Source organism: Numenius arquata, chromosome 13, assembly GCF_964106895.1.
Source record: "Numenius arquata chromosome 13, bNumArq3.hap1.1, whole genome shotgun sequence".
In the NCBI taxonomy this organism is placed as follows: Eukaryota; Metazoa; Chordata; class Aves; order Charadriiformes; family Scolopacidae; genus Numenius; species Numenius arquata.
The window spans coordinates 6,558,997-6,586,230 of NC_133588.1; positions in this window are offsets into that span (position 1 = coordinate 6,558,997).

Here is a 27,234-nt window from a genome sequence, read left to right on the forward strand (position 1 = left end):
AGCACCAGAATGATTCTAAATGGAGGCTAACAGGTGACATCTGTTTAAACTAACACTTCAACAAAGCTTAAAGGTCATTAAGTACAGTACTGAAAAAGTTTGGAGAAAAAATCAAGTTTGTGATGTCCAGATAACAAATATGAAAGAATGACTGTACTGAATTAAATTATAAAAATATCCTTCCTAGAATAACCTACAAAGTATACTCTTGTTTCTTTCAAGACTATCCAGGAACAGCAACTAGCTTGGTAAAATACATGAAAGAGCTGAGATTATTATGACAAACTGATCTATGTCTGTGCAACAACTGCTAGATAGTTCATCTAAAATGGCAGCCAAAGGAATAGAGAACAATCTGGAAACGCCAATTTAAAAAGAGATCTGGTATCAAAATAAAGAGGGGAAAGTATATTTCATCTGCGGTTTTCCGTTTGCCCTCATTTTTCTTATTTAAACCTGACATCTCATGAGTAAGAGAGACAAATTATTCTTAGAATTAAGAATAACAAAGAAAACAACAGCGTAGTACCATAAGCAAGAGCTTCCCTTTCAAAACTATTTTCCATCCAGGGAAGCTGACAGCTAATAGAAGTTTTTGGAAGGCCACATAGTTCACACAGGATACTAACACTTTTATCTCAACAGCCTCTTCAAGCAAGGAAATTCAGATCTGAACTTCTACAAAACACGATATCCTCAAATGTCCACCAGAATACTAATTCTGCCTGAGGGAAGAGAAATAGAAATAAAAAAATGCAGCTCAAGGATTAATGGCCAGCAGCATCCTACCAAAATGCAGAGTCATTAAGAAATGCAAGTTAACACAGCTGTACCCATACTGTAAAAATCTATCATTTAGCACTGCAGATGCATCAAGTGTTTTCAAAGAGTACTCTATTACTCATTTGCTTTCAAAATGACAAATGTTGCTTTTATCCAGGCCTTCACTGTGTGCATATAGGAAACGAGCCCTAACTAAAAGCATGCTTCCACTTTTTCAGCAGTTCTGTACTTTTAAATCATATTACATATTTTCTTAATGCATCTTATTGTAGAACTATTAAAAACTTACCCATGGCTAAGTTAGAATACAAGACATTATAGTATCCTTTTTCCAGTCATTAAGCATTCCAAATGGCATTTTTCCACATGAAATTTCATCATGAGGAAAAAGGTTTCATTGAGGAAAGAGTACCAAGAAAATTAAACAGACAACTCATCCATGAATAAGGGATACTTGTATTTTCCTGTTCCTTTACTTATTTCCTCAAATATAACCTAGCTATTCAGTGTTAAAAGTAACACTCTATAGTCTTAAAAACTGACACAACAAATCAACCCTGTGGCTACTCTAATTCTCAGGCAAGTTTGCCCAGTGATGGGACACATGAGGACAGGATGTAGTAGATACACAAGACATACCCTTCAACGCATTCTTGAAAAACAAAGCTAATATTGGGGTGGTGAGAGTTCATTAAAATACATTGCTTATTCAAGGATAAACACTAAGTATCAGTAGCCTGGAACAGAACTAATGTGAAATCTGCTTAGCTTGGTTACAATTTTGTGAAAATATTTAGTGTATACACATTTCTCAAACTGTTCTATTGCTTTATAAATCAAAACAGATTTATGAAAGGTTCTGCTAGAATACTGATGAACATAAAATGAATGTTACTTTGTGGCTCATTTCTTGGTATTAAAATATTCCCCACAAAGCAAAATACTTTTTTTTTAAAAGGACCCCAAAAAGAATAACCTATTTTCCAGGTATCCTGGTATACCCCTGGTATATTTCCAGGTAAACAAATGCAGCCATCCCATTTTGAGTTACTGGTTTCTGCAGCAGATCTCCAAAGCCTTTTTCACTATGGACCTAATAGCTGCAGTTTCTTTCTTATTCCTTCAAACACAATCACGCTATTTTTTTTGAGTTGGAAATCAATCAATTCATCTTTGAAATGCCAAAGAGTTTGCTTGCATTATTTCTGCACTAGTGGATGTAACCCGTTAAAATCAAGCTTTTTTATATAGGAGGTAGCATTATGGATTTTGTTTCCAGCAAATAACAATACAGCTGAGAATCACATTCTTCCCTTTTCCTTCCATGGGCAACAGCTTTCCCTTATTACTTTTATTCACTAATGTTTTCCTATGAGCCACTTTGTTTTGCTGACAAGCATGTCCCCTCCCCTAATGAAAATATGTGCAATCTATTGTTCGCTCAAGCCTTTTTGTTTCTAACAATGACAAAATACCTATGTTATGTCATGTTCTACTGCATAACTAACAAGAACGCAACATTCGAGCTGTACATCTGTATTCTTAGAAGCCTCAAATTAGCACCATTTAAAATACAACAATAATCCTATTAGCATAATTTCTCTGCTGTTGAATGCTAACATGTTCGAGCAAGTTTAAATGGTTTAAATTATAGACTTTTATAGATGATTAAAACTATTAAAGAGATCAAGCTAGCCCATTCTCAACCGAAAATTACAACATATATAGTCACCCTTACTATGGTTTGGATACAGTCTCAAATAATCTGATGTAATAGTTTCCAGTTTGCTCTCTTCTACTACTTCGCAATTTTGCAATCTCCATGTTATTCTATCTGTTGCAATAACAAATGTTATATGCATGGTGCCTGATATGAAAGAACTGTAAAGACGGGTTTGGTTTAGTAAAATCTGTCGTAGGAATTCACAAAAAGCTGGTAATACAGTCTGAAGGTGTAATAACAGATTCTGAGAAAAGTTACGCTGATGAAGAACATCACTGAAACTGATATTTAATTTAAATAACCCAAATACTTTTTTAGTAAACAAACATTATTAAGTCTTTTTGTGGAATTACAGTATCTGTCATAAACCATCAGTGTTCCTACATTTTTTTCATTTGCTCTAGTTATTTTTCCCCATATAAATCATACGCATATATTTTATCTTTTGAAATTTCTACTTTCCCGACCATCTGATTGTCACAGGTCCCCAGTCCTTACACTCCTGAGAAAGGTCATGTGGGGCCTTACAACCCTGTGATGCTTTCTTCCTTCTCCTCCTTGAACAGTGGCAGCCCCTCAGCCTGTCCTCCATCCCCTTCGTCACCTGCTCAGCACCCACCTCCATCCTCTGCCTTCCCTCTCCTCAAGGTGCTTCCTCAGCTGAGTAGGGAGAAACAGGAATTCCTCCTCAGAAGACCTTCAGTGATTCCTCATCCTCTTCTAGAAAAGGCGTTCCTAAAAAACACCCAAGGAGACTGAAGTAAGGCCACCCCAAACCACAGGGTTGTTCCTGCCCCCTCACCTCATACTCACTGAGGTAAAGTATGTCCTCCCCTCAAACTTTTCCCAAAGTAACGCCTGAAAAAGGACTACAACCCCGAAAAAAAAAGAGTGAATACGTGGCAGCCGACGCAAAGGGACACCCAAGCGAAAGCGGGAGTTTATCATACCCCTCCCTCAGGACAGCCACAGGGCCCACTTACCTCCTCCACCCTGAGGGGCGCAGGGAGCGGGCGGGAGGGCGGCCCCTTGTCCCCTCCTCAGGCAGGCGGGCGGGCGGGCGGACGGGGGCGCGCGCGAGCGGAAGGGCAACGCCGCCCCCTCCCACATCCCCTCAGCCGAGAGCAGCCGTGAGGACGGCTCATCACCCCAGGCGGGGGCAGTGGGGGTCTTCCCCCTTCATCGCGACCGGAAAATGGCTTTCCGAGAGAGCCGCGGGGAGCGTCGGCGCAGCCCAGCGCCAGCCAGAGGCACTTCGCTCTTCCAGGTACCGTTCTCGGGCTCGCCGAAGCCACGCGTCCCAAAATGGAGGACGGCTAGCGCGAGACCCAGCCGCTCCTCACGCTTTCCCGCCCTTCTCGGGCGGGGCCCTGTGGGCGACACCCAGGGAGGGACACACCAGCTCCCGTCGGTCGGTCCGTCCGTCCTTGAAAGGATCCTGTTTTACCATTCTGATTCTTTAAAAATAAGCGCAGCGGTACATCTGGTGGGGCTTTTCTTCTCCCAGGTTGTGTTCTGGTCTTCTGTTGTTTGACAAGGTGAGTAGGAGTTAGGCCATTGTTTGGAGGTTGCTCTGCTCCATGGCGCGGTGGCAGGTGTTTCTGCTTGCCCTGCTCAAGCAATTGCAATGACTTTGGAAAGAGCAGCCTCAAAGAAATATCTTAGGGGATCCACGAGCCCTGTCCTGTTGTGCGCCTGATGTCAGATAGCTGAACGCAGAAATGACCAATTATATACGTGGGGGGCTGTTTGTGTTTCAATTGAATAGGGTATGTGTGCGAATGGAGTATTTGATTGCACGTTGAGATAGTTAGGGATGGAAAAGACAAAAGCTGAAAACTGATGTAGCAGAGAAGTGGATTTGAGCCTCTTGAATAAATGTGAACCAGTTTTAGCAGGGCTGCCAAAGGCTGCTTGCCCGCAGCCCGCCTGCTCCTGAGCATGGGGCAGGAGGCGCAGTTGGCTTTCACTCACTGGAGCCCCTGCCTTCCCTGAGGGGACATCTATTGGGCACACGCCATGCCTGTGGTGAGGTGAGGCCACAGCCCTGTCACCAATCTCCCCTGCAGTCTGCTGCACTAGGACCATCTGCAACAAGTTACTTCCTGGTTTCTCAGCTTCCAGTAGTTGCTCCAGCCCTGTCAGCCTCCTGCTGCCCACCCACACGGGCAGTCATGCATGCAGACTGACTCATCGGTTGTCTGAACTGATATCCTGCATCTCCAAGCACCTTCATCTTCCTTAAGCCCACGAAGAGCCCAGCTTCTGCTTGAGTTGCTGAGATTCCCTAGGTACGGTTCTTGTTTTCTCATTACTGTACACACACGTGGTATTTTACTGTGCTGGTGATAAGCTGGTTTTGTTTTTTTTTAGATGTATAACTATGAAAATCTCAGCAGATGGTTTGCATAAGCTGCTGTATAGAAAGCTGTAAATGTTGGTAGTAATATTTTACGTGCAATAAAATAAAAATTATTCCAGCTAGTAGAAAGGAAGACGTTTGGTTTTGTTTGGTTCGTTTGGTTTTGGGTTTCTTTTGTATTGCAGTTAACTACTGCCCTGCCCCATTTAAGTTCAGTCAGTGATTCTGTCAACAAAATAATCTCTTGAATAGTTTAAAATCTTGGCTTTTCCCCCTTTTTATATGTTGAGTAAAATGTCTGGGCTGAAAAAACCCTAACTATAGATAAAACGTGACATGATACAAATATTAAAATTTACTTTTTGTTTGTTCAGATAAAAACCTTGTGAATGTACTTTACTTCAATTGGAAAAAGACAGAAACAATGCGTTCATATGCACTTCACAGTCCTATAGAATCACTAAATAGGCAAAAACTAGCCTAGGTCCCCTGGAGGCTATAGCAAAGGGACTTAATTTTGAATATTCTTTCACTTCTTAAATTATTCTTCCAAGAGACTGGTTAGAAAAAAACATTGTGGGAGATCAGTGCTATCAGTGCTGTATATGCTTGGCATTGTCAGCATGCTGATTCACTATCAACCATTAAGTAGTGTGGCATACATATCTCATAATGACATAATTGTCTGCAATTACACAAACACAACTATATTGACTACACTAGCAGCACTAGCTAGGAGACATCTGCTTAGCTTGATGGCTCCTGAAAGTACTGTTCTTATGCCCTTCACTTTCCATGTTGTAGATGGGGAATGTGGCCTTTTGATTCTGAGCTGAATTCTGGTCAGATACTGCCCATAATAATCTGAAAATCTTTATGCAATAACAGCTTGTGATCAGGGTGTGCATCTATTGCCCACAGAAAGGGAAGGGTGAAAGACCCAGCTGTCTTTGGAGAGCAGAAGGAAAAAGTTGGAGAGTCTGCAACCCCCTTCCTCCCAAACCAGCAGGTTTTGCAAGAGGGCTGAACCTTAACTGAAAAATGCTGTAACTACTAGTCATGAGATTGAAAGGAGCTAAAGTTGTGTAAAGAACAGTGGTAGTTCTTTTTCAACAGTTCAGATAACCCAGGTAGTGCAATATCTAAGTCCTTTTCAAATGAGTTTGTGTGTGTGAGCCCTCTGTATTAGGAGTTGATTGCTTTTTAAAGTGGTTGATATCTTGATGAGGTTTTTGTTTGTTTGTTTCCTGTTACAAGAAATTAAGTAAGCTTTAGCAAATCCAGTATAGAATAGCCATTATGGAAAACTATATTTTATATAATCTTTATTCATGCAGTAAGGAAAAATACACAGAATATCCTAGCTTGTATTCTTAAATCCTTCTAACACTAGTGTTTGGAGATCCCAATTACTACTGAGAACGTGAGGTAAACTGTAAGTGGAAGTCTAGAATTTGGAACTACTGAATCTATTGACTTTCCCCTAAATAAAGGGAGAAAGTCTAATTCCCTTGCTTATGAATACTTCTTTTCTTCAGCTAGTCTCTTTAATTCAGTAGAAATAAACGTGGGCTATTGCAATGCTAAAAGTAAGCAGATACCTTGATTAATTGCTGATAAGATGCAAACCTTGAAAAAGAACATTCTTCAAAGTAAATAGCTTTTCCTTCTTCAGTATTAGTAATTTATTTCTTTGTCCAGCATACTTTCAGGGGAAAAATTGAGTATCTTCTCTCTTCCATTTGCAGGTTCTTACCTTTTCCTTGCAATTTGATTTATTGTTACCAAGTTGCTGTTCTGGACTCCTTATCTTCTGTACTGTCCCTTTTTTGTGAAATCTTGTATTTTAAAAAGGCATAAAGCTTTTTCTGACAATTCTTGGATGAATGCTTTTGGACGGAGTGGAATTGAATGAGTTCAAAAGAGTGGGTTGTGAATCTGGTTTTTGCTTACGCGAGCAGTTGTAGTAGTAGAGAATGCTACTGTCTCTCAAGGCTAGAAAATCAAGGAGTGCTTGTTCAGAATTCACTAAACTAAATCTCTGATTCCTCTCAGGAAACCCTCATTACATTTTCCCATGGTGATTCTAGTCATTTGGATAAAAAGTATGCCTGCTGTGCTTCAGATTGCAGTGGAGGAACTCTTCAATTTAGAAAGAAGTTTTAAATTCAAGACCTACCACTCACAGCCTGTGATGCATGTCTCAACTTAAGATAATGAAACCAACCTGTTCCAGACAAATTCCATTTAAATAATTAGCAATTCAAAGTTGTGAAAGTTATTTCAGGCTATAAAGTTCATACAGTTCTCACATCAAGAATTTGTGAATAGTGAAAGCAAAAAATATTTAATAATTATTTAATATTTAATAATTAAAATATAATAATTTGACAGTGCTCACCAAATAGCCCAGGAAGAATTCATTTGTATAAAACTCTGAAATGGTGTTTTGAAGAGACTGACTGAAATGTTTAGCCTGTTGGAGAGATTTCATGTTTGGTAGTCAGATGGTATACAAATGAGTGATACAGCAGTTGTTGTAACTGAAATCTTTAAAGTAAAATATGAGTATTCTCTAGAACATACAAACAAGGAATGAGGTAAGAGCTGTGATGAAAATACTTGTGCAAAAGGATTCTATGGAAACCCATCTCTGAGCTAATTGAGGTATGAACTATTTTACTTACTTGTAAACAGTTTATTTTTCCACTTAAGCAATCTTAATAGAGTAACTGGCTTTAGGAATTAGGCATGGAAATTTGATATGACCTGAAAAGAAAGTAATAACGTTTTGCCCAGAATGTGGACTTTGTCCTGAATAAATGATTGACAGCATTTGCTGATATCCTAAAGAATTTTATTTGATAGGGATATTAAGTTCCCCTACTCTCCTTTGCCATCTTGTTAGTCAAGATTTTTATATATATTAAATAGAGCACTTCACAACATAGATTGTATAAATAGCAAAAATAATGAGTAACACAGAAAAAAAATAAGAAAATGGAGTGCTAAACAAGACTGTAATGGCTGTAGAACCATTATGTAGAACATAGCAAGTTAATACAACTTCTAAAATTACAGTAATTTTCTTTCAAATCCACTTGCAACGCATGTTCCATTTTTGAGGGAATATTTTGTTGTTTCTCTGAGACAGAATGCTTATTCCATTTCTCTTAATTCCATTGTTTTTCTTATCTGTATTTCTGTGATGAGCATTAGTTTTTACAACCATAGGTGGTGAGCACTTGACTTAGAGACACAAAGAAGAGATGCAAGTAGAAAATGAGCTGAGTAACGTAAGAGTAGGTATGAATTTTAATGTGCAGCTCAAAGCTCTGCTTCTGTGTATGTGCTTATCTCGCTCCTGAGCTTGATAAATATCCTTAAACTAGCTGTTTCTTTACCTTAAACTAGCTGTTTCTCTACCTAAATCTAACATACATGATCAGTCAGTGTTGTAAAGCACACTAAAGTCATGCCAGCAGGAGTAGTTTCTGCACAAAACCCAGAAGCATTCTTACTCAAAGACAGCAGAGGCATCTTACATTAAATTTTGTACACAGCATTTGTGTAGAGGGCAAAAAGATCAGACCTCTGCTGTCAGATGAATTTTTAAATTTCAATTTGGTTTCATTTGGTTCCTCAGATTGCTCTGCGGAAATCCTAGTTTAAAACAAACAAACAAACAAACAAAATAACCCCAGAACTCTAAGAGCCACCCAGACACCAAATATCTAAATCTTAAGAGAATGTTGGGCTTATGTAAGATTGCATAAAGTTTGCATCTACTTTGCAGTCTTGCACAGGAGGTTTGGGGTGATCTCTTTAAACCAAATTAAGTTATATTGAAAGCATGCTGTTGGGAGATTGTCCTCTGTATTTCATAAGATGTACATTGCCATCACTTCCTAAATAATAGCTCTACGTTTTCTTCAAGGTTGCTGCTCAGAGTCCAGTCCATAGCTTTCCAGACGAATGCAGAGAGAGGAAAGAAACAAAATAAGCACACTACATGTGTTTCTTTGGCTGACATTTCTTCTATCCTTTGGACCAATAGAGGTGGAGATATTGTTCTAAAATAAAATACTGCACAGACTTTTAAGAAATGGCTAGAAGTAATGTTGTAGACAAAATTAAGGACATAAAATGGGAGAGAGACCATAATAACTTCACAAAAGCTTTTAACTCCCTAGGTTTGGTGGCTTCTGTAAATGGTATGTTATCTCTATTGAAACGCCATGAAAATGTTAAGAGAACTGTCATAATCTAGGTTGTAGTTACCTTTTTGCTGGTGTTTGAGTATTGTTTTCTTTGAGTTAGCTGTATATTTCTCCTCTTATGTCCTTGTAGATGATGCATGACAGTCTTTAATTTTGAAATATTACATCCCTTCAGTCTGTAAATAGCAGTTTGGCACCTGCGGCTTTTCCAGAGCTAATTTTTGAATTTATTTCCTGATGCTTTAATTAATCTTGTGCGAGTTGTAAATGTCAGTACACATTTTCACAGCATCTTTGCTGTTGGGAAGTGAAATAGTTGAAGGAATTTCGAACAGGGTAACTTCCTCTTCCCTTTTAGTTTACCAGGTCTAAATATATAGCAAAATGCAGCTGTCTGAAATTACTTCAGTGATCTTAGTTGAGTTCTGTTTCTCTTGCATGCTGTCACTCACTGTTTTGTTTGTACTTCAAGCTGAGACAAAAGTGATACACATTTGTTCCAACTCTATATTCTCTTACCTTTAGTTATAACACCTTCAGGCTGGAGTTGCCCTTCTGATATCGATGTAACCTGTATTTTTTCTACTCCAGAAATTCAAATAATGCTTCTATGCTGTCGCATTTGGAACAATTGGTAGACAGAGTACTGCATAAGAAGCAATTTCTAAACTTATGTCTCCTCTGGCTATGTAATACCAGAATACGAGAACTTAAGGACCAATGGCTAATAATGAGCTGCCTTTTTTAATGAAAACTACATACAAGTCTGTGATACCGCCTCCCAGTCATTATGTCGAAGGCATTTGACCCCTTTGAATTCTAACTAAAGCTTTCAAAATCTATCTAGTGTGCTTTTGAACTCTTCATGTGCAGAATCCATGAAGCGTTCAATTTTCTGTAAATTGGTAAAGTAGAAATGTTAATATATGAAGTATTGGAGATCAATAAGCTGTTAAGCAGTTGACATTATGTGTTGTCCTTCCAAAACCAACCAAATAAAAAAACCTGGAAGTATGAACAAATTTGATTTGAATAATTTAAGCTTTTTACAAAGGAATAAACCTATACTAAAAAAAATAAATCTGTTTGGTTGTCTGGAAACATATTAATATTGAAGATGACACCTTTCCCTTCAGATGGGTTTTGAGATTTGTATGCTAGCTCTAGGAGCCTCTGTGTAATGAGTTATCTTTAGATGATTTAAAATAAAATCCATAGCTTCCATATTGTGTGCAGAAAACGTCCATTTTCCTTTGCATGCACGTGTGCACATGGAGGGAAACTAGTTTTCTTATGAGACAGATATTATTTGGTAATAAATATCCTGATTTAAGAACTTTTTAAAGTGAAGGATCAATGTGGTGCAGTAAAATGAAGATCAAATTACTCTTTGAAAATTATTTTCTTTCAACCTAAAGGATGTTACTTATACTGCTTTGGATTTCAGCCGTGGTGTTTCCTTTCACCTAGTAGGTTATTTGACTGCTTATTTTACCCTTCTAATTTTCAAAAATAAGGGAGGAAGTAAAGCAGCATCTTTTAAAGGGATATTTAAAATTTCTTACATTGTGCCACATTTACAAGAGAAACCTATTATTTTTTGTAAGCACCTCCAAGTTCTTTACATTCAGATGTGATACATCTACACCACCTCCTAAGAAATAGTGGATGTGACTCAAAGCCCATTTTGATCAGGAAAAACCCTCCCATTAACTCCAAAGTTTACTGATAAACCCATATGTATATAACATTAGTCAGATTTCGTGCTAATGCTAGTAGTAGAGTAGCTGAAGTGATATATTGAGATGTCAGTACATTTTACTAATGTGTATGGTATAAATTTTAACTGTATAATAAAATCCAGTACTGTTATTTCAGATTTGTTTGTTTGCCACACAGGCTATGAATTTTATTTTGTTGCTTTGAAGTAATAATATTAGGAGTACAGAGATAAAATTGTGAAATGAATGTCTGAGAAAATGATCATGTTCTGAGAAGTAACCTTATGTCATTTAAGCATTCCTGCACTATAATCTGTATTGCTTGTTTGACCTTTAGCTTTTCTGATCTGTCATGCACTTAAATTCTATCCTTAATAATATCATGATGGTATACTGTCCCTTAGCACCTCCATGAGTTTTATTTGTCAAATGAGGACTATGTGTTAAGCTGAGACAATAAGATGGAGAGGGTAGGCGCTATGTTGGGGAGTGGTAATTGTTTTGAGTGTTCCTCCTAAAAACATAATATTCAGTAGTTATGTTTTGCTGTTTCTCAAGGTGACATCAAAGCAATAATCTGCAGACTTAAAATCTATTTTATTTAACTGTTTTCCTGATGCCCAAGGAAAGTAGTGAAATTAACTTTATATAAGAATGTATACATCACAAAATTGCTGCAATGACTACAGTTCAAGAAGTTCTTAAATTGACCAGAATTCTGTTTGATAGCTGTTGCTGTTGGAGCTCTTGAGCTTGCCAAACTAGGTGGTTGTTAAGGGGAAATACACATTTAAGTTGTTTGACAGCTCCCTTTTATTTTGGTCTGTAAGTTTGGTAACTTGATGGACACCAAAATGCAGAGGTGTGTGAAAAGGAATAGTAAAGAGAAATCTGTTTTATGTTTGAAGACATGACTTGTGGATCTAGAGCAGTATTACACGTTGTTTCTTTTGCATCTTAATTGATCTGTGATATATATGCAGTATTCTGTAACATAGTACATCAGTAAAGTAGCACTTAAAAGCTCCACCTACGAAGAAATGGAATGAGCATAAAGGAGTTCTAATTGAATTTGAAGAATCAGTGCATTGATGACAGGAAAGGACACTGGATGTGGTAGCACTTTTAGTATGTTACTACTTGCTAAGCTTGTATCTTCCTAGCCAATGCTAGAGTTGTGTGATGATGTGGTGGGGTAAGGAATCTAATGGGATTAATAAAATCTGATAAAATGACTGTAGATTAGTATTTTACCGGCTGAGTATATTGGTGTCAGTTCTGTTCATCTTGTATGTCTGGGATTAGGAACATTTATAAGAGTTGGACTCTTACAAGAGTTAATACAGTTGGACTGTATAAAATTTCCGATTCTTATGAAGCACGAATGCCGTATGCTTTGGGGTTGCGCCTATCCTTAGGGAGAGAAATGACTTCAGGAAAGGTCCCTATTGCACAGGTTAGAGAGAGACTAATGCTAGCCTTCACTAACTAGTCCTTTATTGCGTTGTTTTTCCATCCTCTATTAATAGCATAGTTTCAGGGGAAACAGAATATATCCGGGCCAGTTTTTACCCACTTACTGGTCACTCTGCTACTACATACATCTACAAAGTCATTTTGGATGCTGCCAAAAATATAACATTCTTTACTGCTTTTGTGGACATTTAGAAGACGGTGATAATGCATAAAGTTTTCAAAATCACTTAGTGTGTGAGACTGGATATGTGTAAGGATCTGGGTAATAGAAGTCTGCATCACTGTTGGAAATTGTACTTCTACACATAATTCCTATTGGATTTTTTTCCTCAAGGATCTCTGTCGAGTTAACTTTCAAAGTTTTGAAAATAGTATTTTTATAGTGGTTTGCTACCAGGAAGAGTAGTACTACCTCCTACATGGATTGGATTTAGCACTCTTCATCAGGAGTTAATTTAGCTCATTAAATTTTCCCCCCAGAATCTTAACGAAATGTAATGAATCTATGAAGAAATGTCTTGCTCAATCTTCTTATTTTTATAACTGAAATCATTTGGCACTTTGTCTTCCGTACCAATGCTGTTTCATGTCACATTTTGCATGCTTTGTATCTTGAGTAAGGTTTTAGTTTCATCTGTATGAGTTTCATGACTGTAATCACATTAGCTACAAATACAGATATACAAGTCTTGGGAGTAAATATTGGTTTGCTTTGCTTTAATAAGCTTTCTATATTCTGTTTAGCATGACATTGATGATGTCTAAATACTTGGTTGCAATAGAGTAAAAAGGGTGGAAATAATTTCTTAACTAACCTTTACATCTATGATTGATGCTGTTGGTGATGTGTATTCATAGATATTCAGCCCTAGATTATGCATGAACTAACACATGGAACAAAAATGTCAAGTAAACCGGTAGAAAATTTATGTACCTCTGTGCATGAGAATGACTGTGATGGTAAGGCGATTGCACTGTTTAGAGAATTCAGGAGCCAAGGAAGCATTTCATTTGATAGGGTTTTTTTTCCTTAAATATTAAAAAATAAGCTGATGTTAAAAAAAAATAAATAAAATGTTTCATGTCATTGCAGCACTAGAAAATTGCTTTTTCAGATTTCAGAGATGACAGCTCAGGTTTGGTCAGGTCAGGTTGGATTGTGTCAGTCCCGCTCTGTTACAGAACAGGACATGAGTGATACAAACTGACAATACGCTGTGGAATAGAATGGAATAGTACTACCTGGAATAGAATGAAAGCAAATTCTCCTGATACTCTTCTTGATGCAGAGAAGACTCTGAAACAGAAGTAACTCTGCTGATGTCCTTGGAACTGTTTTTCTGCTCTATATATCGAGTACTACTCAATGCAAATAATTCTGCTCCAGTGGTACTTACCACAGAGTTTCTTTTTGCCTCTTGTTTATGTCTCTAGGGCGGTCTTTTCAATAGACATTACTATGGTTCTGTTTTTTATATTACACAGTAATGTATCCTCCAAGTGGCACAGCTTTTTCAGATGAAATACGTGCAGATGATGCTGGATATAGCATCTCTACCAGCAAGTCACTTCTAAAAACTTGCTCTCATAATGATCTTTTCTGTTCTTACTATTATTCAACCTTTTAACTCTTGTTAGTTTAGGATTAAAAAAAAAAACCTTTACTTTGTGCTTGGATAATTCTCCTAATGTTCTTTTACTTTCGTATGCTACAATTTCATTTTCATTCCAAGGTGGCTTTGCACTAACAAATGCAGCCATAGAAATAACTTTGTTGCTCATTTTGCTATTTGTCCTTTAATATCTCGGTTCTTTTTTGTTTCTGCGTACATCCCATTAGCAATTCAGAGCCTGTGGCATGTCAAATACCACATTTCTTAGGTTTTGTTCAATAAAGATTTTTGAAATATTAATGTTTTAATATAACACAAACCTTTTAAATCTTATTTTGTTGTTCTGTCTTTATGTTGTCAATTCTAAATTTATTGAGACACTTTTTTTTTTTTTTTTTGGAATCATTCCTGTAGATATTGCATATACCCTAGAAATACACTATATTAAGGTTTAATGTAGGCTATACCTTTTCATTGCACTTACTTATGAACTGAGGTTGTCCTACACTACTGGTATGTTGTGTACTAAAACAATTCCTTGTCAGCATGAGAAGTTCTCATTTGGTCCACCTGGTTTTCTAATGAATGCTGGGTCCTTCCATGTGGATTACCTGATTGGTATATCCTACAAGGAGCGTTGTACAATTTTCCTGTCCTTCTGGATGACATTTTCAGGAGTTTGCTTCAGGAGGGCACCTGCTTTTTCTTGCCTCTCCGTCCTTTGAACATTTAATTGATCCCTCTGATTCTCCTTTATGTGGAATTTTTCCTGGAGGTAAGATGCCAGTCTCCTTTCAAGGTTAATTCTAGACATAGTGTGAGACAGACCAGTTGGGGGCATGAAGCAGCTCCAGTGATGTCATAATTAGTCTCGGAAGGCAGGCAAAGGTGCAACTGCAAGAAAACTGTTCCCAGTCTACACTGTGCTTAAAGCTCTGTGTTAATTGGAAGTCTTTGGCCATATTGCAAATGGGGCACTTTTATTAGGTTTTAGAGTAAGCAGGAACATGTGTATGTGCCTGTACAGGGCACTCATGGCAGCTCCCTTTTCCTACTTTTTTCCCTTCCTCAAGTGTTAAACACTTTGGCCACTTGGGACTGTTGTTGTACATTTTGTCACAATAATATAATGCCTTTTTGTGAAGACATCATCTTACTGTAAGCCCAGTAAGTGTGGTTGCAGTGTGTAACAAGTTGACTTGGTAATAGTGGATACTGCAAACTGCAGATCACAAAACGGGATTGCTTTTGAAAATATGTTCTTTCTGTGTTTAAAAATCATAACTTGGCAGTTGTGATTTAATATGCAGCATAACAGGTGCTACAGTTTGGGCCATTTTCAATCTCTGCCATCATGCATGGGCAGATTTGGAGGTTGAGACATGGTTTGCTGCTGCAGCATGTTAATTAATTTTGTTGTATTTTGCTTTAATCCACATTGCTATTCTTAAATCAAACTGCAGTTTCCAGCTGTTCTTCCACTACATGCTTAAGAAATTTTTGAAAGTGTTTGGTCTTTGAGAGATCAAACCCACATATTTATACATTTGAATTATTCCTGTCTTTTTAGTGTGATTGTTTTTAGCATTGATATTGTCTCTGTCAGTCTTCAGGAAATTTCTGTCACCCTACCAAGCAATTAAAGATGTCTGCTTAAATGAGAATAGAAAGTTGACTGTTCTCTGACTAAGTAACGAAGGATCGGAGTGTGCTGTCTGCATGCAATGCATCACTTGTGCCATTTTCCCCCCCCAATTATTGTTCATTCTTTGCTGTTGCATGGTGCCTCCCTCTTCTCACCCCTTTTTTTCCACTTTGGAGAATTAACCTGTTACTCTGGTCTCCAGTCTTCACTTGATTTTATCAACTGTGTATAGCAAATAACACAGAGAAAATAGAAGTTTAATAATGGAAAGAAGTTTCTGATGGTTTTCTTCTCAAAGCTAAAAATAACTTCACTGAGTGAATGATAACCCTTGTTTATGGTGGTTTGTCTCAAATTTGGTTGGTTCAGTGTGGCAAGTTTTTTCCTTGTGTATTTCCTCACGATATGTACCTTTTCACTCATTGTTATGCCTAGTTACTAGTGAAAAATACTTCTATGCCTCCATATTTTGTGATAATACCTATTTCATTCTCCATTACTACTTCATCTGTAATAATGCAAAACCTGATGTGTTTGCCATCTCTATGTTTCTGATCTCTTAATTTTCATTAATTCATTGGCCCACACAGAAGAATCAGCTTATTCTGGTAATGGTGTTGGTAAAACACATAGCCTCTTTTGGCTCTGTATGAGGTCTTTATCAATGGTGAAAATAAAAAGAAGTTTAATTCATTTATACTCTTTATCTCTTTGTCACGAGACACCTTTCATACACAAAAACTTTAAAAAGTGCCCTTTTTTTGTTTTGTGCAAAAATGCTTTTCAATTTACTTATGAACTATGTTGGCCTAGATATTCCTAGTAGGTTTTTCTAAACACTTTTATTGGATACCTGTCTCTGCTTCCATTGAAAGCAAAGAATATAAATAATGATATTTTCATAGTAACACCACAATATTGATTCTTAGTGGAATTCACTGAGAACATGCATGAAACTAACTTCTTTTTTTTATACATTAAAATAACTGTATTGTAGAAATGTCACAAAGCAAATTTGAGAAGAAGAAACAGGAAAATAAAATAAATGAAATGTAAATGTTATCTCACAAAACTCCATAGAACACAGATGTGCTTGCTCAAAGAACCTGCATTAATGCATTAATGGCCTTGGCATCCCAATTCAAGAGAAATTAATGTAGCATAATGGAAAAAATATAAATAAGATGGATATCACCCCAGACTAGTGTACTTTCATAGAATATTTTATTCAATTATGTTGGTCTGAGAAATTAATTTCCCAGCTTTTATGATTTTTGTATTCCAGGGCATAGTGGATTTGGGTTTTTACTGTTGTTCTTGAAGGGTAGAAGAACTTTATGCTTGTCATATGATTTTTGTATCAATGTCATTTTTTCTGTTCTGAAGTCTTGACAGTTTGCCGGCTACGATAAAGCTTTTGGAAGAGGTGTGTGTTTTTGAAAATGATTCTGTTTTAATGTATATCTAAGAGCAACATTTTGACATGAGATATAAGGGGAAGAGCTTACTGAAGGCAAACTAAATGGACTCAAATTCCTTAGGTATCTTTTCAGGGTAATTGCATCTCATTTACTCTCGTGCATGTGAGTTTAATGTGATCTTCATAAAACATAGTCACCAAAGTCATAGAGCAGCATTGGTATAGAGGTTTGCCTCTGATATTGGAAAGAAAGCAATGAAATAAAAAAAGAATCTTAATCCCTTACTAATTACTTTAAAGTTGTTTCCGTTATCAGTGAATGACCAAATCCATGAGTGAATTATTCTGTGTAAGAGAAAATAGAAACCTCCATGGGTAGCCAGAGTATTTTTAGATATAGAATGTGTCAAAATTGAGGCTGAGGATGGATTTGTAGGTCTGCAGAGTGTATTTTGCTAAAACAGGAAATGCTGTGATTGCCTCAGTTTAGGAAATAAAATGGTAAATACTTACCTCATGGAGTGGCCAGTTGTGTTTGGGAAAGAGGTCAGGCTTCTGCTGACCATTAGGTACTCACTCTGAGTGAAGAAGAAGTTACTGTGGCTTTCTGGTTTGTTTTGATGGAATCTTCCTGGCTTACCTTGAAGCACTTTCTGAGCATTCCACCTTGTAATACACTAGGGAAACATAAGCTGTTTCCCGCATTTTCCAAATGCTTAAACAGAGGCACAGAGAAGGCAAACGGATTGTGCAAAGCTTTACAGAATTACTTGGAAAGGTGGGTACTGTACCTAAACAACCAAAATACATATTGTGCAATTTGCCTGAAGACTGGTTCTGCAGACTAAAGATGTGCACAAATACATGCACAGTGGAGGTTGTTGTGTGTACAGGGTAAAAGGTAGAGGCCTGTTTAACCCTGTGTGCACATACACATATGTACAGGTATATATAGATGTATACACACGTGTCTGGATCACAACACAGGGTGACTAACTGAAGCCTGAGGTGGAGGATGTGTTTTTGCAGTTTATGCATTAGAATACCAATGTGTTTGGCTGTTAGCATTTTCCTGTTTCTGGAGGTTGTATAAGATGGTTTCTAGAAATCATACACTGACTTGGCTCTCATGTTTAAATGAGAACAGGGAATTGGAGAAGGGCTAAAAATGTTCAGGTTAAGATGTAGATTAAACTTGGTTGTTTAATGCGAAAGGCTTGGTTTTTGTTAGGTCTTACAAATTATTATATGAGAATGGGGTGCCATTGATCAGCAATGATTCTGAAATACATGTTGGGACTTCTTTCATATGTGATTTCATAATGGAGGTTAAACTTGGCCTCTTTCACATATGTCTTACAATTGTTAGTCTTAAATTTATGCTTTATATGGAAAAAATAAAACAGCTAATGCAACTCATATAAGGTATTAAAACAATTCTTGCCTGTTTAGGCACTGAAAAAAGAACAGATGCAATGCATGCTATCAAGCTGATCTTTTGAAAGTAGTGGAAACCCTTTTTACTTCTGGTTACATTGCCTTGGAGAAGCACCATGTCTGTTCACATGCAATGTGTTTTGTAAAGAAATGCAGTTGCTGCCTAGCTTTCCTTTTCTTCCTATGACTTTTTGTGTTATGCAATATGAAAAAAACTCTCTGGAAGACGTAGTAAACAAGCAAATTTTTCATGACTTAAGCTTTGAATCCCCCATTTATCTGACTGATGTAGCCTGGATATTTACTGATACAGCATGCCATGATAGATAAATTATCCTTATGTGTTTTTAGGTATTCCCAGCAATCTATAATAGTAAGCTTTATAGTGACAGCAAGCTAGTACATAGCGTGTGGCAGGATTATACAGGGAAAGGTATCTGGGTTACAAAAATAAATTCTGCTTCCCCAGAATAGCTTGATGCTATTCCAGTCTTCAAATCATTTAATTTAAATAGTTCCTGTCTTGAATTGTTGACACTCTCCACATTAATGTCTTGTTTTTTCTAAACCTTGCCGTGCAGACTTCTAATGAATATGTATATATATCCCTCTCCCTCTGGCTATGTAGTTAGATACTAGAAAACTAGCAGTAAACTGTAAGGAAAGCCTTAAAATTAAGCAGTTGTGTTATTAGACAAATTTTTGTAGCACATGATATAGATTTGTCTTCTTTCTATGGCCTAGCTCTCTCCTTCTTTATAAAAAGAAAAGCAGAGAGGTATACTTCTGGTTAAACTGCATGGACAGGAAAAGAAAATACGTCTCTGCTAATGAAGCTATGTCATTTTCGCTGGGGTTTTTCCTTTTCGGTTTACCATAGTCCTCTATGCCTTTTCTCCTTTTGCTGGTATTGACTGTCATTAACCATGAATACAGGGAAAGCCATTTTGGAGGGAAACCAGAACAGCCCTTATTCTCTAAAAACAAATTATGTTTGAACAATTTTGTCATTACAGAATTAGGATTTCACATTTCCCTACTTCCTTCCTAATTGTTACATTGTATGTATCAGTTCTTCCAACTCTATTTTTGTGGTTTCCTTTGAAGTGTGGGATTATTTTTGTTTCATGGAAATTAAAACTCAGTTCTGCCGGTCAGCCTACTATGTGCTCTCTAGTGCACTGTGTTGCCTGTTTGCCCATCAAAGCATCAAGAGAGTGTTTTGTGGAATTCTTGCAAAGTGTTTGAGGATAGAACATGCAACAATGTTGATAGTTCAAGTGTTCCTAACCATTCAACTGAGAAAAGTCAGAGAAATCTGAAACCACTAGTATAAAAAATTTGTAATTTAATGTTTTAAGAACAAAATTTAATTAAGATTTTAAGATTCAGAATATATTACACCTTTCGTTTAAAGAGTTCATTAGAACCTTGGTTTTGGCTGGTTACCGAATACAGGCTTTGAATTTCTGAGCTATAAACTTTTTTTAAATCATGAAAGAATTAATAACACCCTTATCATAGAGGACCCTAGCGTATCAGCTCTTCTCAGAGAAGTTAATAATTAATATCAAATCTGTAAGAGGAAGATGGTTGTAGTTCAAAATAAATTACAGAAGAAATTAGCACAGAAATTTCTCCTGGCAAACCTTGCAGCATTTATTTAATCTCTGTGAAAATAGTGTTTGATGAGAAGGGAATCCAGACTTTCCTTCCTTGCATTTAGTGATGTTTTCCTACATCTTTGAGAAGGCTGAACTATATAGCTTGTTTCCTCATCAGAAGTAGAAGGTAGTAGATTTTCTTACACAATGAGACAGAAAGCATAATGAAATGTTTAAGATGAGACTTCCTAGTACACATCAAAACAAGTAAAAGCTAACAAAGCTTGTAATAAAATCTTGATAACCCAAGAGTATTCCTCTTTTGAGATTTTCATGCAGCCTTCTGGCTTTAAAAGTTACCTGCTTGCAGTCATTTTTGCTTATTCCTGTTACTTGCTTCAGCGTATTAAGTATTTCCAATGACTCATGTAGTCATATGAATTAGAACGTTTGTCCCCTATGCTTCTGGTAAAGGCCATGTGTAATGTCATGTGTCCGTCACACATACCCACCCCTTTTTTTCCCCAATATTCTATGTTTAATAAAATGTTCTAGCTTGAATCACAATTTCTGTCTGGGAGTATCATATTTTAGGATCACCACAAAAGCAAAGTTGTATATATGTGCAAAGCACCTTTTGTAGTTGTCCTAAAAGCAAATATACCTTTGCTGCTGGTTTTATGGGTTTGGTTTGGGTTGTTGGGTTGGTTTTTTGCCCTCCTAAAAAAGAAGGCTAGCTTCTTTCTAAATTTTGTTGGTAATATGTAATTGGAAAACATTTTTTTCCTGTAAATATTACTAATCTTTCTTCCTGCTTATAGTCTTTCTTATCTGAAACAAAAAGATAAAATGTTGGATTTATTTTCTTGCCTTTTATAGCCTTTGTTTTAGCAACGTTGCAAATGTGGGTGAGCTTTCAACCACAGAATTTAAATATTTCAAACACGTCTATTGTTACCAGGATTTTTGTGGTAGAGAGTGATTTAAAATAATACTAATTTCAAAATTGCAGCTGCTTTGTTTGTACTGATCTAGTGGTTGTATCCATGGAAACTGGAGGGGTAATGCCAGACAGCTGCAGAGTTGTTAGAATTTGCTCTTCTAAAATTTTATCTAGGTTTGTCAGTACAGAACTTCACAGGCCATTTCCCAGTCTGTGGGCTCGGGAATTTGAGATCTCTAAGATTATGTAAAAAACGTGGTAAAACTTCTAAAGTAATTTTATGTCTCCCTGTAGACTGTTATTTAACAAACTGTACGATTGAGCCAACAGCCTGAAACACATATTCTATAACCCTTTTAACAGCTGGATAGAACAAGGTACAGAGAGAAGTGACTTGAGTCACAGGAGAGGGTCAGTTGCATTCCCAGGAAAAAAAAAATACGGTGACGCTTGGGGAATTGTTCCCTGTTATTCACACAGAAGCTGATGAAAACTTTACCATTGGTATAACAGACAGCAGCGTCAAGCAGTTCAACTGAATATATTTTAAAATCCTGAGCACAAATATTGTTACTTGCTGGCATGATGCCAGCGTGCATTTTTAATAAAACTAGTTTAGTAGCTCTGTAGAAAAAGCTCATGTATTGATTGTAACTTCATGCCAGTTTTTTAACAGAAATATGTAAACCATGACTTCTGCATTAAAAAACAGTTCTTCTAGGAAGGTCTGGATCAAGCTTGTACTTTAATACAGGCATGGCTTTATTCATGAGTAGTCCTAATTAAGTCTGAGTTCCCAGTCTTACATGAACTACATGCATAGGGCTCTTACACAGGAAGGACCTAAACTAGAGCTATCCCTACTGCATTAACAGCAACCTTTTTCTGTCTTAAAAGTGTGTAGGTTCTGAGGGCCAAACTTTGTAAGGTTTGTATTGGTTATTTGACTCTTTGATTGATCAAAACTACTGTTGATTTCGGTGGAAGTTTTGAATATTTGAGTGTGTTGTGTCTTGAAATTTTACATTGAAAGTGATTTGTCAGTGACGCTGTGAAGACAAGGCTGTTTTTCAGCAATCTAAAATTGATTAAAATTCTTCTGGTAAGAAGCTCTGAAAAAAAGAATCTTACTGCCTTAATAGATCCCTGACTGAGATGCAAATGAAATGTACCACATCTTGTCAGTGAAATGAACAGAGGAATTGTTTTTCTGAAATTGCAGTAGAATTTGAAGCGCTGATTCTGGAATTATGAAAGTACTATATGCATAGGATACAAATAATTTTGTATACAGTAAGCGTGGCAGTGTTGAACAACAAATGAAAGAAGACTCAAGTCCTTCAATGATGTCTTTGTGGGTTTTTTTGCTCCCCTGTCTTCCACTGAGCCTGTCTTCAGTGGAGCCCTTTGCACTGGTGGCGATACCCACTGCAAAAGCTCTTTTCAGGAGAAGGCTGGGGATGGAGTTCTGGCTTTTGGCTGAAGCCTACAGCAGGGTTTGCAGCCTACGCTCTGTAAGTCTCACCTGTCGTTTGTCTACAGTATAACTTGTTTATGAGTGCAATGAAGAGGGGGAGATTTCTTACATTATGCCAAAGTAGTATTTTTTCATCGTGGAGATGGCATTCCATCTTCTGCGAGAGCATCATCAATTATTGTAAAGCATTGGTTTGGAAACCAGTGGCACAGAAATAAAAGTAGACATGCAGTGAGCATATGTTCTCCACGTAGACTAAAAATACCTTCTGAATGAATATTAAAAGGTTAAATTATAGTTCATATGGCTTGTGTGATCTTTGAAATAAAAAGTGACACACTGAGGCACTGGAGGAAGTTCTCTAAAGTCTCTCAGACTCATTTGATGATAATGTTATTGTGGCTATTAGTATGGCCATGATTACGGTATGGTTTTCACATCTCTATTATATTTCATAAATTGTCAAATGGGGGACGTATGTCCTGCTTAGTGAGTTTTTTTTCTTTTTGCATTGTTCAACTGAATTTAAAGGCTTTATATTGAGACATCATCTAAAACTAATGTGGGCATACTATGTGCCTTAAGATAGCAGTCTCTTCAGGCACAGTCTGATTTTGCAGTAAGCCCTGCATTAGCCTTTCTCTGTACTGGCATAGACCCTGCTCAGATGTCAGATAGCGTGTTACATGGGAGTATTGGGACACAAAAACAGTAGGTCTCTTTTTAACACTAGGGTTTGGTGGAAAAGCCTTTATGAGATAAAGGCACAAGTTAATGTGGCCTAAGTTAAAAAAAAAAAAGTTAACTTTTGCCAGCCTTAGACTTTCTTTTCATCCATTAGATAAAATCAGCATGTGATCCCTAGACAAATCGTAAGCATGATGCCTTCATCCTCCAGCCTATCCTGCTGTACTGTGTGCAATGCACATACTCGAGATGAAGGTGCAGTTGTCAGTAGTGTAAAAATGGGACCAGTGTGCGAGTCTGATGCCAGCTACGTGGGTTTCTTATGTCTGTAATGTGATGCTGTGACAATTTGGTGAAATAATACAGTTTAATAAAGATACAGCTTTGAGGATGGGCTAGACAAAGGCTTGTGCCAGCTCAGGTGAGAATTACTTTGTTCATGTAACAGGGTTGCCACTAATATGAGACGCAAGCATTTAGGTTGTGTCTGTGCCTGTCTCTGTAGAAAGCCAAATGTTTTGATATTGGACTTAAGTATTGGCATGCAAAAAATTATATGTATGGAATTTGCGAGCTCAAAACCTATGTACGTATAAAACTGAAATATCTTAAAATCAGCTTGAGGGCATGCAGGAATACAGATCAGGTGTTTTCTGGTTTCTTTGATTGAATTAAGTTTAGGCTGCTTTTCAGTCTCTTGACATTGATTTCAATCACTTAGTGGTTGTTTAGTTGTCAGTTAAGGCATAGCTGATTTTATTTCAAAGCAATGACAACAGCAAAAACCTTAAAATGATTTGTGAGGCAGAACCACCATTGTCTGTACAATAGTAAAGTTGGGTAACTAATTCTTTGTTTGTCCTTGTCCTCCATCTTACCCCTTATGTAACGTATTAGCACCTTGCATCCTCGCATGGCGAGGAACTGCAAAATATCCTTTAAAGCTGTAATTTCTATTATTGAAGCTTGGTTCAGAACTGTGTTCCAGTCTGACACATCATTTAGATACAGAGTAAATAATAATGGATCATGATGGACTGAAAGAGACAGCTGATGTCCCATATATAAATATTTACCTATGCTATATGCATTTTTGGATAGGTTATGCTAAAATTAATAAACTGCTGCTGTCTTTTAAGCTTTATCCATTTCTGTATGCAAATTGCACTGTAGTTAGGGCAGTGACACTGTGCTTTTTATGAGAGGACTTATCAATTTACCCTATAACACTTACTCCAGCTGTCTCTTAACCTCCATTATTTATATTCAGTAATGTACAATGTATTTTTGCATGACAAGTAAAGCATTCTGCATTAAAAGCATTTAAAGGAAATAAAGCCCCAATACAGGACTTGGAATTGTAATCAGGTACATAATTTTTTTAGCCAATTTAGGTAATGGGGTGTTTAATATAAAGGCTTCAAGATACAAAATGAGTTCTCACAAGGATGCTATTAACCTGATCTAAGGTAATGAATACTCCAGTACTGGGGGCAGGGGAAAAAAAAAAGTATCCAGAAGTAGTAAATTCATTGTGTCACTTGAGGCTTGACCCAAAGCTCATGTGAATTATCGAATTGGGACAGAGGCTGACAGGACTGAATCTGAAAATCTGCATTGTGAAGAAAGGTTAATTTTACAAGAGTTAGTGAGCTTTCTCTCTTTGTCTTGCCCAGTACTATCAAAAGATGGGAAGGTCAACATGACAAAGTGCATAATAATAGGGTTTCAGAAACAATTTCAAAGAGACATAAGATCCAAATACAATTACATGTTTTGATGTTCTGTATCTCATTCTCAATAATTTTTAATCTAAGTAAAGTTTTCTGGAAAAACAACAACTTTCAAGGCTAAGGTCTCACAATGTATTTGCATTTTTGAAAAATATATATATATGTAAAATTATTCCAATAAGGTTTTTATGTGGCATGGTAAATTTAAATAGAAAATATACATTAGGAGGGATTCTAGTCTCCCTAGCATGCTAGTTAAACAGATGTCTTCCTGCTCATTAACATGAGTCACAGTAACCTACCAACGTTGTGGAGCAAAAGTCTCTTGCATCTTTTCTGTAAAATATCTGCACTTTGAAGAGAGAGATTATTTATTACAGCTAGAAATACAACTTCCTTTACTAGGTGCTGTGGGTGTAGTTACTTGTCAATTGCTTCTTGTGGGGAGAAGAAAAAATTCTAGCCATATATCAGGTTCTCTCCAGCAGAGATCAAAAAATCAGACTGCCAAATGAGATTTGCCATTTTACTATCATTTTGAAGGATTCTTGTGAATACAATAACTTATCATTTCCAGCATCGTATCAGTGATTTGTGTATAGCCCTTTGGGGATATTTTTGCTGTTGCTGCCTTGGCTGGAGTAAAATCAGGCGTGCCCATAATAAGGCTGTTCAGTGGTAGCCTCTGCAAACCGTGTATACAATAAAAGCTTACAAAGTATCCTCTGATTCTGCCATAAATCTTTTGGCCTAGGAACCAACGGGAAGCATCAATGGGACACGTGTCTGATGTTAAATCCCTCTTGAGGGGAGAGACAGCATGGCACAGTAGATGAATGCCATTCAGCATTTATGCAGTTCAGGTTGCTGTAGTTATCACAACCACTATTTGTAAACTGTAGAATGGCCACACACAGTAAGTGGTTGCTGTAGTGCAGGTTACAGCTGAGGGAGGGGGAGGTTGCATCTGAAAAATGAATTGAAACAAAAATCAGTTTTTCTCCACATTAACAAAGCATTTCTTTTATATATGTGTGTATGTTCAATTTTGAGATTAACTGATGATTAGTAGTAAGTGATGAAGTGTTTGAAGAACATGATTTGCAACATGCGAGAATAAGATTGGCTACATTTACTCTAGTTTCTCACACACTGATGAGAATTTTCTATTTGGAAGAATCATCCGGGTTGTTTTTCTGATGATGGTGTAGGTTATTTTTGCTTGTTTTAACCTTGAGTGCTAACCATGTGGGAAAAAAATTAACTTTTTCTCAAGTGTGTGTTATATCATGCTATATAAGATTTGGATTTAATAGTTGACCCAAACCAGGTCTTTCTTTCTGTTTACTTTTTAAGTTGCAGATAAATTACTTACTACAGAACGAGCATGCTAGTCTTCAGTATTTTTATCTGATATTGTTCTTTTGGACAAACATTTTTGTGAGAATTTAAGGAAATAATCATCTGCCATCACAGGTTTAGGCAGGGCCAGTAGTGGCCACAAAGTTTATTGCCAAAGCTCTATAGCTATCTGCTGAGTGTAATCCACGCTATGTTGCTAACAGCTGGCATAGTTCAGAATAAAATATGTCTTGCTGACCTGGAGGGTTGATGATTTTTTGAAGTAATTATGCCATAGCTTGAAAGTAGAATGGGATATGTACTTGACTACTTCAGGAGTCTTCAGGGATTTTTTTAGGGTGGTTTTTTTAAGATCAACTCCAAATGATTTTTTTGTCCGGTCTTCAGGCATGTTGGAGGAAAAATAATTCTGAAAACAGTACTAACAGTATCAGTCTCATGACTTATTAGAAGTGCTCCATAAAGTGTTTGCGCTCTGAGACTATATCAAGTAGCAGGACTGAAGCGTAACATCACTGTGAGTAAAATAACATAGAAGTAGCCCTAGATAATATCCCTGTTTCTCTGTTCGTAACTGTTAGTGTTTGGCTTGCATTAGTGTTGAGGCCAAACAAAGTATCATATAAAGCATTAAAAAAAAAAAAAAAAAAGCTTCTATAAATACGCAGAAAATTTCTAATTATCCATAATACCTAATGATCTGAAAGAGAATGCTGGGAGCAGGAGACTACTGGAACATAGGATGTGAAAATAAGGGGTGGAAATTATTGTGAAATGGTTTTTAGGTACCAAATGCAATTTGTTGGAAGATATGCTATTTTTTAAATGGGATCTCGCTTTTTCCAAAGTTTTCTGCTTTGAGTAGGAGCTTTCACACTTTTAAAGCAGTACAGTAGGAAATGAGAAAGCATTTGACAGAGGAGAGGAGAACCTGGTGCTCAAGACTGATATCAGCAGCGGAGTGAAAGAACTATGAGATTAAAAAAAAAAACCCAAACTATTTAATTGTGTAAAATATAGATACTATT